We start from the raw sequence: 15293 nt of genomic DNA, 5'->3' as shown, positions 1-15293 counted from the left end.
TTCAAAATGCATAAAAATAACATGCATAAAACGAGGTTTTAGTGTACTACTCGACAATTTCTTCAACAACGTCAAACACAGCCTCAGCAATCACTACCTCAGCACTAACACCGCTAGACCTGCCTCTTTCTCTATCCACAATCATGTACTTTGTCTTGGTCGAGATAATTGTCAAGCCTATCCTCGCTGTCGGCACGACAAAGGCTGTGTAATTCGCGCAATACTGATCCCATTAAGAGCACTAGCCTCTGCCCAGCAATCCCAGAAATCGAACAGCTACCGCAGAAGTGGAAGGAAGAGGTAATCTGTCCATTCACAGTGAGGCAGAGTGATCTGCCTACAAAGTGCTTTTTTTTTTTTTTACTTATTCGTTTATTTGGAAGGCTCGGGCGCCACATGAGCATAACTGAGCCGAAATCTTTCGTTTTTTGTTTTTTTTTACAATGAATTTACATTTTACAATTTATTACTGCCTTAAGCTATGTTAGTTTGGGAAGCCGAAGTACTCGCGGCTGTTTCGAGGTTAAGGATTGAGAAAAAAAATAAAATTGGGAAGGAGGGATTTATGGGTTTAAAACTAAATTATTTGCTAACTTATACTAAAACATTGATGGGACAAATTGTCCATATCTGTAACGGAACCAAAAAAAGGGCTTTATCGGTAGAAAACGTCAAGAAGAGGACAAACGGAAGGGGGGTGACGACAGACAGGGGCGAACAACAAAACCAAAAGGCGGACAACGAAAACAAGGAACGTACTACATCAAACTCTGACATCAACACGTTTCAAAAACTGGTAAATCAGGTTCATGTATTCCAAATCAAGTCCTGCCAACACTTCTCTAACGGGTTTCTGTTGTTTTCCTCGGACCCGGAGAATTTCATGCAGCTCAGATCTGACCTCACGATACTCATTGCATCCCCACACGACATGTTCGATATCCTGGTAAGCTACGCTACAGACACAGAGATTGCTTTCTGAGAGCCCAATACGGAAGGTATGTGCATTCAACAAATAGTGGTTGGACATCAGCCGACACATTACACGAATGAAATCGCGGCCTAAATCCAACCCTTTGAACCATGGCTTCTTCGACACCTGTGGAATGATGGAGTGCAACCATCTACCCATCTCTCCATCTCTCCATTTGTGTTGCCAGCTGATCAAGGTCTCCTGACGGGCCAATGCAAAAAATTCGTCGAAGGCGATTTGACGCTCGTAAATATCGCCTCCGCTAGCGCCCACCTTAGCCAGAGAGTCCGCTTTCTCATTGCCCGGAATTGAGCAATGTGAAGGGACCCAAGCTATGGTGATGATGTATGAGCGTTTGGACAAAGCACTCAAGACTTGGCGTATTCCATTCAGGAAGTACGCTGAGTGCTTCATCGGTTTCATTGACCGAACAGCCTCCAGAGAGCTTAGACTGTCGGTAAAAATGAAGTAGTGCTCAGGTGGAAGAGTGCGAATGTACTCAGAGGTGTAGTATATAGCCGCTAGCTCAGCAATGTATACCGAACATGGCTTTTGAAGCATGTAGGTGGCGCTATGAAATTCGTTGTAGACACCGAAACCACTCGAATCATCGGTTTTCGAACCGTCTGTGAAGAACTGTCTGTCCCCGCTAACATGCCCGAACTTACTTGCAAAGATCTGTGGAATACCTACGGAACGAAAAGATTCCGGAATACCGGTGATCTCATCCTTCATAGAGAGATCAAAATCCACTGAGGAGCTGTCGAAGTTTGAGAAGTTGTCACGATTGGTGTTAACCGGAGATGGGCTTACCTCCAGCGTCATGTACCAGTAGTACACACTCATAAAACGAGTTTGAGGGTTCTGTTCGAGCAGCTTTTCGAAATTTTCTATGACCAATGGATTCACAACCTCGCATCGGATGAGGAACCGGAACGATAACTCCGCAAAGCGGTCTGTCAGAGGCTGTACACCAGCGAGTACCTCTAAACTCATAGTGTGAGTTGAGTTCATGCAACCTAACGCGATCCGAAGACAACGGTACTGAACCCGCTTCAGCAAGTGTGTTTTCGCCGCGGATTGAAAACAGAAGCTACCGTATTCTAAAACCGACAGAATGGTTGTTTGGTACAGCCTGATCAGATCTTCCGGATGTGCTCCCCACCATGTTCCGGTAATAGTTCGCATAAAGTTGATTCGCTTTTGGCATTTCTGTATCAGATACACAATGTGCTTCCCCCAGGTGCATTTGGAGTCGAACCAGACGCCGAGATATTGAGAAGACATGCTATGAGTGATTGTCTTACCCATCAGTTGGAGCGGAAACTTTGCCGGTTTGTGTTTTTTAGAAAAGACAACCATCTCAGTTTTCTCCGGAGAGAATTCGATACCCAGCTTGAGAGCCCAAGTAGACAAATTGTCCAAAGTATCCTGTAGTGGTCCTTGCAGATCGACTGCTATTGATCCCGTTATAGAAACAACACAGTCATCCGCAAGCTGTCTTAACGTGCAATTTTCCATGAGACAATCATCTATGTCTCTAACATAAAAATACAAAGTGCTATCCCAGATCATCTTCCATCGTCTGGCATCTTAAGCGAATGAGTTCGTGGGAAGTTATCAAGCCGGCTTCATCGACGGCCTGTCGACAATTGACCAGATCTTCACCGTACAGCAAATCCTCCAGTAATGCCGTAAATATCAAGTTCCAACGCATCACCTGTTCATCGACTTCGAAGCGGTGTACGACAGTATCGACAGTACAGAATCATGGACGAAAACGGCTTGTCTGGGAAGCTGACTAGACTGATTAAAGCAACGATGGACGGTATGCAAAACTGCGCAAGAGTTTCGGGTGAACTATTCAATTCATTCAAATCTCGCAACACGCGAGGAACTGCGACAAGGTGAGGGACGCCAGAACATTTGGAACGGTAGCAGAACTGTACATCCGCAAAGGTCGGACTGTTGGTGAATGCGTCCAAAACAAAGTACACGCTGGTAGGCGGAACCGAACACGACCGGGACCGTCTAGTTAGGGGCCGTTCATAAACCACGTAGACTTTTTGGGGGGAGGGGGGGTCTGGCCAAAGTCTACGCTCCATACAAATTTCAAAATTTTTGTATGGAAAAAAGTCTACGAGGGGGGAGGGGGGGGTCTGAGATGGCCAAATTTTGGTCTACGTGGTTTATGAACAGCCCCTTAGTAATGTGGCGATAGACGGGAATACCTTCGAGGTAGTGGAGGAATTCGTACACCTCGGATCCTTACTGACGGCTGACAACAATGCTAGCCGTGAAATACGAAGACATATCATCAGCGGAAGTCGTGCTCAAGAGAAGCTGCGGTCTAAAATGATTCACTCACGCTCCAAGTGCAACATGTACAATATGCTGATAAGACCGGTGGTCCTCTACGGCCACGAGGCATGGATCATGCTCGAGGAGGACCTGCAAGCAGTCGTATTTTTCGAGCAACGCATGCTAAGGTCAATCTTTGGCGGTATGCAGGAGAATGGTGTGTTGCGGAGAATGATGAACCACGATCTCGCTGCATTCTACGGAGAACCCAACATCCTGAAAATGGCTTAAGCTGGACGGATACGGTTAGCAGGGTATGTTGCAAGAATGACGGAAAACAACCCTGCAAAGTTGTTGTTCGCGATTGACCCGGTTGGCACAAGAAGGCGTTGAGCGCAGAGAGCACGATGGGCGGATCAGGTGGAGCGTGACTTGGAGAGCATCGGGCGTGACTGAGAATGACGAACGGCAGCCACGAACCATGTATTATGGAGAAATATTGTTGATTCAGTTTTATCTTAAATTTGATATAATACCAAATTAATGAATGTGTCCTTGTATCCTAGCAATGCCGTAAAGCATTTACTAATGTGTGATAATCGTGCCTCTCCTATACATGCCACCCGAGCAAAGTCACATCTATCCACAAACTGCGTTGACTCAATTTTGTGCATCTCGGATTCCCACGCGTAGACTTTTTTCAACATAATTTCTATTAATTTGTATGAAGCGTAGACTTAGGCCAGAACCCCCTCTCCCTATGAGTCTACGTTGTGTATGAGCAGGCCCTAATGTAGCGACGAGTCTACGCTGAATGAAGCATTCGCATCCACTAGTCCTGATCCTGGGCCAATCGCTTCCAGTCGCCCTGAACGCCCCCTACGTCTTACTTCAACTACAAAGTGCCGACGGCTCCTTCCTGATTCTCTGCTGGATATGATTTAAGCCTTTCATTGCTCCGGCAAACGAGCTATGTACCCAGGCCCAGCCCGTCGTAAACTACCGTGTCTTTAATCACTTCACTACTCATCTCTTTATAAACTTACGTACGTAAGTTCATGCGACACCGTAAGATTCTATCTATTTATTTAATTTTAAAAACTAATACGGAAATCAAAACACAACAAAGTTCTACAAGCGTCGAGTGACGGTGTTATCGGCTAACGATACGGTAAGCCGCCGTTCATCAGCGCCCCTGCTCCGACACCACACAAGGTACTGTAAATGCAGCACTCTTCGACAAGTGGGAGTTAGAGCATACTCCTAACTACTCATTCCTAACTCTCCACTTCTCCTCACTCAATGGTCTTAATTTTCAAATTATCAATTCTTACTGCTTATTCCAGACTCTTTGCTGTTGACTTATCAGTCTTCGTCCCTCACTGATTGATACTTTTCATTCCTCATTTCCCACTTTTAAATGATCACTTCTTTACATTACTTATTACTTACCTCTCACCCCTCACTCCTCATTACTCATTCTTCATTTGTTATCTGTCAATCCCTACTAATTGACTGCCCATTCCTTAATGTTCACTTCTTACCCTTAATCCCAAGTAACACACTTGTCACAGAAGAGTTACGGCGGGGCAGGTTTTTGTTGCGCTTGCGCAGAAGTTATTATGACTTACTTCTAATAAATAAATACTTACTTGCTAGAAGTAAGTCACAGTGACTTCTGCGCAACAAAAACCTGCGCCGCCGTAACTCTTCTGTGACAAGTGTGGTACTTGGTATTGATCACTCCTTATTTCTCCCTTTTCGTTGATTCACGCTCTTTATTGTTTATTCATCATTGCTTCTTCTTACTCCTTCTTCACACTTCTTTTTCTGCACTGCTCAATACTCAGTAATCTCTGCTCACTCCTACTACTCTCTCTTAACTCCTCACTGCTCACTTTTCATTCCCTTAAGCTTCCAACTTCTCACTTCACATTATTCATTATTTACTGCCCACTCCTTACTGATCACCGCTAACGCCACATTGCTCACTTGTCACTCCTCACTACCGCACACTCTTCATAGGAGCACTACTTCATTCTACACTGCATACTCTTGTACACTGCATACTCCTCACTTCTATTACCCACTACTAAGTGCTCATTTCTCACTTCTTATTGTGGGACAGCGTTTTTATGCATTGAACATGCGACAGTAGCGTGGTTCAAAAAAACGGTTTTTGCTCCACACCGCTCTTTCGATTCGTAACCAGATTCTATGCCTTCTCCCAAAATTTGAGTTCATTTGGTTGAAAATTGAGACTGCACAAATCCTTCAAAGTTTGTATGGGAATCACTATGGGAAAACGATGTTTTTCATTCAATCGACCGTAGCGTTTCCTTAACTGTCCTAGAGGATTAGTTGACCCTTGGTACTTCTCGGTTACTCTATCAGCTACAACTTTTCCGAAGACAGCATTCAAATCGCATGCCTCATTAATTAGTTACCGATTTTTATGCAGAATAGAAATCTTTACTCATGATTTTTAAACTATTTGGTGGACATCACTGCAATTTGCAGTGAAACATATATGTAACCATAATTTCAGTGTGCTATCTTTGGCGCCATATGCAGCAATGTTGCCTGCTGGGAAGCTGGAGGATTACTGTTAAAGTTTGTCCCGTTGGATACAAATTGATAACTAATTAATGAGGCGTCCGATTTGAGTGCTGTCTTCGACAAAGTTTTAGCTAACTGATAGAGTAACCGAGAAGTGCCAAGGGTCAACTAACCCTCTAGGACAGTTGGGGAAATGCTACGGTCGATTGAATGAAAAACATCGTTTTCCCATAGTAATTTCCATACAAATTTTGAAGGGCTTGTGCAGTCTCAATTTTCAACCAAATGAGCTCAAATTTTTGGGAGAAGGCATATAATCTGGTTACGAATAGAAAAAGCTTTGTGGAGTTTACGTGACCGTCTAATCTTATATATTACGATTGTTGATTATTTTCGGTGAAAACATACACTAAAACTGGATAACAGTGTCGGTAAACTCACACTCAAAGCACACTCATGAACCGCTCCTGCGTGAGCAAACTCGCGCGCGATTCTGAATCGTTTTCTCACACGCGAGAATTTCATGCAAAATCTCGCTCTCACGAGTCAAGCGCCGAAATCTCGTTCGCTTGTAAAACGAACCCAAATCAATTTGAACGTCATTCAATGTTGTTGTACGCTAGATTTGCTTTAGTTCTATCACACAATCCTAAAAACTTCGATTTAAATACTAAGAACATCAAGAAATAAAGCAATGAGTGAAATTATGAGTCAACTCATGCATGATTTTTTCGGCGGTGATTTTGGCGAGTCAAGAATCGCGCGTGAAACAACTCAACAATGAGATTTGAGAATTTGAGTTTTTACCAACACTGCTGGATAATACATAACGTTTCGGCCTACTCAACTTCAGCCATCATCAGATATTTTATGCATCAATCGATCACCACCAGTGTGGTTGCAATAGTCCACACTATTGCAATCAGTATTGCAACCACACTGGTGGTGATCGATTGATACATAAAATATCTGATGATGGCTGAAGTTGAGTAGGCCGAAACGTAATATATTATCGAGTTTTAGTGTAGGTTTTCACCGAAAATAATCAACAATCGTAATATAGGGTATGTGTGCCATCAGTAATCTCATGCTCCCATTTTCATCCTATTCGAAAACAAGCGATTACGGCACCGATTGACTCCGTTCTTTTTGTTTTCATAGGTGCTCACTTCTAACAAAAAATACAAAAATAAGAAACAAAACAAACAGCGCTTCAATCCTTTGTTTTTCGTGGGATGAAAATGGGAGCCACATGTTTAATAAGGGAACCAATACCCTATGAATAGAAAAAGCGGTGTGGATCAAAAACAATTTTTTAAACCGCGCTAATGCGACAGCTTTTGAGAAAAAAAAATGAACATGGGGCAGCTTACGCTGAAAAATCGAAAATGGGACAAACTAAAATGATGTTGTTTCCATAAAGTTCCCGAACAAAGTATACTAACCGAGAGCGTTGTAAGTAGGTATATGTTAAAGTAGACCATTTGGCGATGAAAAAGTCAAAATCGTCAAAAAGTAACATCACTCGACGGTAGTAACCGAACAAAAGCTGGTGTTTGAATAACAAGTGGATCAACATAGCATTTCGGCACCAACATTTCAAAAGGGCGTTACTGCTTTTGCAATCAATGCTTTCTCACAGAGCTGTGGATCGTATTTCATTCATCTCACGCAATTCACATCCATTAATCGAAAGAGGAGGATTTTATCTTTCTATTTGTGCTAATGGATTGCTCGAGAGGGATGGGATACACTCCACAGCTTTGTGAGAAGGCATTGGTTGTAAATGCAGTTACGCCCTTTTGAAATGTTGTTGCCGATTTATGCGGAGACTTGAGGTTCGTCGCTTAATGATGTCTTTCCCGGAAAAAATCGCCATTTGTGTTCGGTTCAATCATGATGACGAGGTGATTTTGAAAGAAATGATATATGGAGCTGCTTTCCGAAGTGTTTTAAATTCGAGTCAGTTCCGGATATCAAATTCCCCTATGATTCTAACGAGATTAACTCCTGATTGCAATGTATTACCATACGACATTCCACCTAGTGAAACAAATGCGCAATGAGGAAATTGGAAATCAACCACATTTCATTGGTTGATCGTAAAATAAAGATGTCATCCGAGTGCTTCTTTATCTTCAACGACTCCACTAATTCCCGAACTCAATGCCTTTAACTACAACCAACCTCCATACACAATCATCCCCCATCTCCCCCTTCCGAACGATAATTGCATCAATCGATTGACCACAATCTATCGGCCTGTGCAGCGCCTCCTCTCGTTACATGTGAGGTGAGGGCTTCTTGCACACAACGACACGCGGCTCGCAACTCCTCGAATCTACTCCTATAAATTTACGTAAGAAAAACCTTGAACACATTACCGCTCGGACGACCGTCCGATTTGCTGCCGCCACCGCCACTATACAGACCTAACTAACCTATTAAATAAAATCAAATAGGATTATATTTATCAATTCCGTCAAACTTAATTAAAAGTCGTAATAATTTACATAAACCACTTGCTGCTCACTACTGACACTGACTGCTGGCTGGCTGGCCGCGCATTCGGTTCGGCCAGAGAGCACGAATGTAAGCTCTCGAGGGGAACCAAGGGACAATAATTTGCCTTCACCCATTGCTACGTGACGGTGTATAAACCTGTCGATTTTCGCACGTCGCGCCAGTTGATTTTATGAATGAGCGCTTTATCTTATTCACGCGGACGCCACTCACATACAGTTAACCGGCGCGGCACGGCACGGTTGGTTGTGGGGTCTAATTTCCGTGTTTCTATTTTTGTTTCTTGGTCGTTGTGGGTTGGAGCTTCTGTCGTAGACAGCACGGCCTTGAGCGACCTTATGTTTAAACAGAGAAAGGTGCAGTTGAGTCTCCTATAAGACACTGCCACCTATGTATCGTAATGGCCCAATTTTTCCCTCAAACCACGAATAGACAAAAGTACAAAAGGGCTAAAGGTCGGGGTTGGGGCCAGGGCTGCAAAATTATGAGTCGAAAACCTGGCAGAGTTCCTACTTCATGCTTCCACGGGTCATTCGATGGCAAAGACTTTAAGCTGATTCATAACTGTTCATAGCTGATAGTGCAGCATGGATACTGTTGTTCTTCTGACTTCAGTAAGATTGTAGAGGTACGTTCCTAACGTCTGTTCATAAAAGATGTGTGGTTCAATGACGGATCAGTTTGTTATTCTCCTCGTCCGTTCGAATGGTGCTCAACGAACGAATTTGATTGACAAAGTTGGCTATAACTCCAAGCTCCTGAGTTTCTCCATCAAGATTTCGTTAAGGATGTTTTCCCTTGACTCCTGAGACAAACTCCTGATACTACTTTAGAAAATCTTCTAGGGTACACTAGGAAAACCCTTCTGAAAGAATAACAGAATTTTCTCCACAGATTCTTTCATAGTTTCTTCAGTGATCCAAAAGTTTTATATTTTTATTATAGCGATTTGTAGCCCTAGCATGATTCATCTCCTTATTTGGAAGTTCTTCCAAAGATTGTTTGAGCCGGCGATTTTTTTTTCAGAAAATATTTCGGCAATTCGTTTAGGAATTCAAACAGGTAATTCTTAGAGAAATTCCTGTATCCGTTAAAAATATACAGGAATTTCTCTAGGAATTACTTCTGGAATTCATTCAGGAAATCCAGCAAGAATAAAGATTTTTGTATCATCACCGTTTGTGATTCTAGCAGGAATTCCTTCTTAGATTCCTGCCTAAATTCATACAGAGGTTTTTTAATAGTTCCAGCAGTGGTCCCCAGAAATCTTCCAGCGTCTCCTCCAAGTATACCTCTAGGGTTTTTACGTGAACTAAAGAATTTCCTAGAAATTTCGACATTGATTCCATGGGAAATAAATCAAGAGATTTTTCGGATTCCTCCAAGATTAAAAAAAATATTTCAGGTATTTTTTTAGAAGGATTTATCCAGAAAGTCTTCTAAAGTTCTTCAATGAATTATTGTTTCACCAAGCGTTTCCCAACGAGTTTCCCCTGGTATTCCCCAGGAATTTCTTCAGAAGTAACTCCTCAGGAATCCCTGGGCTCCCTTTAAAATTACCTTCAGGAACTAATACAGGAATTAGACTTGAGATTTCTTCGAAAAATCTTCCCTGGATTCTTCTTGAATTCCTTCAAATTCAAAGATTTCTTCAGCAATATCTCCGGGACTTTTAGTATTTTAAGGATTCCCATAGATATTTCAACTAAAGATTTCTTAAATGTTTTTTTCCATGATTTTTTTCTATTAAATCCCCCTATAACACCCTGTAGAAATTTCTCCATGAATTCCTTGAGAAATTTCTGCTGAAACTCTTCCTGTATCTCCTGCAATTCCATCACAAATATCTCCTGGGACTTCTTCAAAGACTAATAAACAAAGTTCTTCCAGAAACTCCACAAAACATGCTGGAAGATTTTTTTTTTCAAATTCTGAAGCAATCTTTGAAGGATTTTTTAAATAAATCCCTGATCGAACTTCAGAAGATACCAGTGGCGATTCCTTGAAGAAACTCCTGAAAAAAAATAAGAAAATATTGCAGGACGGAACTCTCTGAATCAATTTCTGAAGTAATCTCAGGAAGAATTCTTGGAATAACTCTTTGAGAAATATCTGATGGAATTCAATAAGATATCTTCGAAGGAATCCCTAAAAGAATTTCATGAGAAACTTCTGGAGAAATTCCGTACATTGTTTTAAGCGAAAACTCCTGGAGGAGATTCCAGAGAAATTTTTGGAGAAAATTCCTGAAGACAAGTCTAACGGACAGCCCTGGGATGTTTTTAAGGGAATCCCTGGTGAAATTTCTTATGTGATCCCTGAAGGAGCTCTCGCAGAAACTTCGGGAGAAATGCTTCGAACAATTTATTGAATATTTTCTTAAGATATGAGTGGAAGTCCTGTTGAAAATTTTCAAGATCGAGTCCGAAAGGAATTCCTCAAGGAACCACTGAGGAAATTTATGAAGAAAAGGATTTTTTGAAGAACCTCTGAAGAAATCTGCCCAACAAACATTTTTGATGGTCCGGTCTTTTTTTACGCGGTTTTGATTTACGCGGCCGCCTAAATGAAAACTCCATACAAAAAAAAAATTCATCGTCTTATTTTTGCATGATTCGTCGAGAAATGGTGAGACTTTTTTTACGCGGTTTTTCGAATTTTGAACTGAGTTTTATTTTTACGCGGTACGTATCCCCCGCGTAAAAAAAAACCTGACTGTATAGGAGTGGAACAAATCAATCTTAAGAAAACTTTTACTTGAGAAACTGTTGTTCAACTTTGTTTGTTTCTTGAGTGGTACTCCTAGAATTATTTCTTGAAAACACCCTTGTGAAGTGGCATGAAACAAAGCTCTGAAAAAGTTCAAAAGGTCCCGAAGGATCCTAAAATCCTGTGACCCAGTAAAATGTCTGAACAAGTTCCTGAACAAACCCTTAAAAGGCATGTATAAAGCACTCCTTGGAAGAATACCTGAAAGAACTATCGGAGAAATCCCTGGATGAACTTTTGGAAGAATCTTCTGAAAATTTACACTAGAAGAATTTAGAAAAAAAAATGGTGGAGGAGTTTTATAAGAAATGCCTGAGGAAATTGTCTACAAATTCTTGATCTTATCCCAGGACAATATGTGAAGCATTTCTAAGATCCTCTAGAGGAAATCTCAGACACGAATGCCACTTATGTGGTAAAGTGTCTTAAATATATAGTAATAATAATCTAGAGGAAATCAAGCAAAAATTCATGTAAGAATTCCTGAAAAAAAACTGGAAAAGGCATCTGTGACGCAACTTCTGGGTGAAATACTACTAGAATTCCTAGATGTAAACTTGCACAAAACTGAAAGAAAATTTCTGCCCGATCCGAACGACATTTTTAAGGAATCTCAGGAGGAAAAGCTGAAGGATTTCCTTGGGAAACCCTTAGAAAAATTCCAACAAAAATTTCTCGACAAATTTTTTGAAGAATTCCTGGAGAAATCATTCAGAAAATTTCAAGTGAATCCCTGAAAAAATCCTTCAGAAATTTCTGAAGAATATATGTACGAATTTCTGAATCTATATAAATAAAAATAGAATAGTATTTGTATGTCACGAATAGGCTCGGAAACGGGTCAACGAGCCATTCTATCAGTGTTTCACTCGTGCAGGGCTCGGACGTTATCGAACAAAAAAATAATTGAGCAAATCGACCGGGAACGCACCGAAAACGAGAAAGTTTGAAATTCCATTTCGTGTGGCATTTTTCTGCAGAACTGACCTTAAACAACATAGAGGCAGGCAGTACGACGTTTGTCGGAATAGCAAGTTTTGAATAAATTTCTTAAAAATCCCGTAATGAGGAATTCCACGGGGTCATGTCAGTCGATCCTGAGTGACCATTTCAAAAATATTTGAAACTTTGCACAGTTTTGCAATTTCATCTAAATCGCCATTTTTCGATATTAACACTTCATATTCACTCACGACTAACTTTTCAAAAGGGTGTATGCGAAAATAGTTCAAAATATTCTAAAAGCTGTACAGCAAAAACGGATTGTTCGATTGTTATGAATTTTTCAGCAAAGTTAGATAACTAAATGATGATTCCTTAGAAAATATACACTGTAAAAAATTTCTTTTTTTACTTTAAAAAAATATGATATATGTCACAAAAACTCAAATATCTCAAAACCCTATCTCTTTACCAACGTCAATTTTTTAGAGAAAATGGCCCATTATATCAGCTATCCACCATAAAGTTTTGGTGATGGTAAACTGATAAACAAAAAAGTTATGACATTTCAAACATTTCACAATTTTTACATTTAGTAACAAAAAAAAATTTTTTTCTGTGTAAATTATTTCGAGAATTATATTTTGATGCTGATTTTATTGTAAAGGCTACCGCCTGAATTAAACAAGTTGTTTTCATGATAGTTTTGTTTGATTATTCTTAATTACTATAGTATCTATTTGAAACTTAGACGCGATCCAGTGTTGTGATCAAAAATATTGAGAGTGTCATACTTTTTATTGTACGTGACTGGTGAACAAATCCCTTGATAGTGTTGAAAAGCTGTTGATTATAAGAAAAATGGAATTAAACTTATTTTTAAGACAAAAGCAGTAAAATAAAAGTTTTATATACACGTATACGTCTAGTTTATCTGCAAAAAAATATATTACCTCTTAGAGAACAGACTTTATGATCGGGAGAATGCGAGTAACTTCAACAACAACAAATGCATGAGAGGTACATACCACAGACAAACAGACGAAACGCCTAGAACAATTTTCGTGAAAATCCATCGCCCAGTTCACACTACCACCACCTGGTGGAAATGTTTCACGAAACACTGCGTTGTGCAATATCGTCATCAGAATGCGCTAGTGTGAAACGTCAAACGCAAAGAAAAACGATGGGCACTCTTCTGGTCATAAAAGCCACAACCAAGATTCAAAATGATCGTTAAAGGCGTGGTCAATGAAAATTTCGTCATTGTTACGTTTGTTTGTCTGTATACATACCATGACAATACTCACGAAAAAGCAAAAAAAATACTACCGCTATGGATATTAAAAAAATAATAGTAATTTTTTTCTTCAGCCAAGCAAACAACACCAAACTAGTCAGTTGAAACTAATAAGTGATTTTGTTTATTATAATCTAACGAACAACATGAACAGTCGCTTTCTCAAAGGTCTTCAACTCAACGCTCTCCTGTAGACCGTTTGATGAAATAAAAAATGTTCAAAAGAGTTATTGCGGATTTTACTCCGTAATAGACTCACATGCGGAAAATTTTGTCCCACCAAAATATTGTCACACCACTTTTCCCATAGATTGAGTTTTGCCACCGCTAACAAAAATAACATTGAACGCGCTCTCTCGGTTGGTGCAATGGATACATGGTTCATTCAGCTGCTAAATGCCATTCAATCTGAAGTGTGAGTATTTATTATTCCTCTTCGAAGATTTGCTCGAAAGTCTATTACCGAATGAAAAATGCAATACGAAATCTCACCGGAAGCACCATAGATAAACTGAAAGAGGCTGGTTATGTCCAAATGTCCACATTGAATACAAAATTACGCATTTGCACGTCCTGCCATTTAAACTTCGACAAACGAGCAATCTGTATATCATCGGTAAAGCAGGGCGCAGGAAGTTCGAAAACGACAACAACTGAGAAATTGCCAGAAGTGCTAAGTGCAGAGAGTCATGCCACCGTATCATCAGCGACATCTGTTTAAACAATTTAATCACGCCCCTTTTCAAAAATGCTTTGAAATATTCTTCAACATCTATACTCATTTCAATATTTTTTACGTTGCTAAACACGCTTTCAACATTCATCTTGAAGAAGAGGGAAAACACTTGTCCTCAAATGTAACAGCAAATTAATGAATAAACGACTAATGCGCGGAGGGCGTAATAAAATCGGAACATTACTGTACACATAATATACATAATACATAATAAAAACAGCTTGTTTTACTCACGCAAGGCCATTAACAATAAAATTAGCATCAAACTGCGATTTCCGGCCGAAATAATTTACACTAAAAAAAAATATTACTAAATGTAAAAATTGTGAAATGTTTGGATTGTCATAACTTTTTTGTTTATTAGTTCAATAGACCGTTTTCCCTAAAAAAATACGTTGGTAAAAAGATGGAGTTTTGAGATATTTGAGTTTTTGTGACAAAAATGATATTTTTTAATGTTAAAAAAGATTTTTTTTTTACAGTGTATATTTTCTTAGGAATCACCATTTAGTTATCTAACTTTGCTGAACAATAAAATCAGCATCAAACTGCGATTTCTGACCGAAATAATTTACACAGAAAAAAATATTTTCCAAATGTGAAAATTGTGAAATGTTTGAAATGTTATAACTTTTTGCCTTTCTCGTACACCAAGGTGTACCGAAAGGCTATATGTTCACTCCAAAAATGAAATTTCGATAGAGCCCCCAGAGGGGCAAGTTTCATATACCAATCGACTCAGCTCGACGAGTTGAGATGATGTCTGTGTGTGTGTATGTGTGTGTGTGTGTATGTATGTGTGTGTGTATGTGTACAAAAAAAGGTCACCTCACTTTTAGATAGTAAATATCAACCGATTTTAACGATCGATGGCTCATTCGACGCGGCATCTGGTCCCATTGTTTCCTATTGAAAATGGTTCAGATCGGTCCAGCCGTTCCGGAGTTATGGACATTTAGGTGTTCCGGAACCGGTACCCCTGAAAGGGGCCAGACATGAAAATGCACCAAACCCATACATGCGACCCATCAAACCACGGCATTTCGGATTATCTGATGAACGGTAAGCAGGAAAATAGTCTCAGACCATATCTGAACCGGTAATGTTCCGGAACCAATTCTGGGTGTCCCGCCGGAAGTGGCCAAATATCAAATTGAACATAACTCATGCATGCGACACATCAAACAGCG

This window comes from Aedes albopictus, chromosome 3 (genome assembly GCF_035046485.1).
Source record: "Aedes albopictus strain Foshan chromosome 3, AalbF5, whole genome shotgun sequence".
In the NCBI taxonomy this organism is placed as follows: Eukaryota; Metazoa; Arthropoda; class Insecta; order Diptera; family Culicidae; genus Aedes; species Aedes albopictus.
This window is presented reverse-complemented; position numbering follows the sequence as displayed.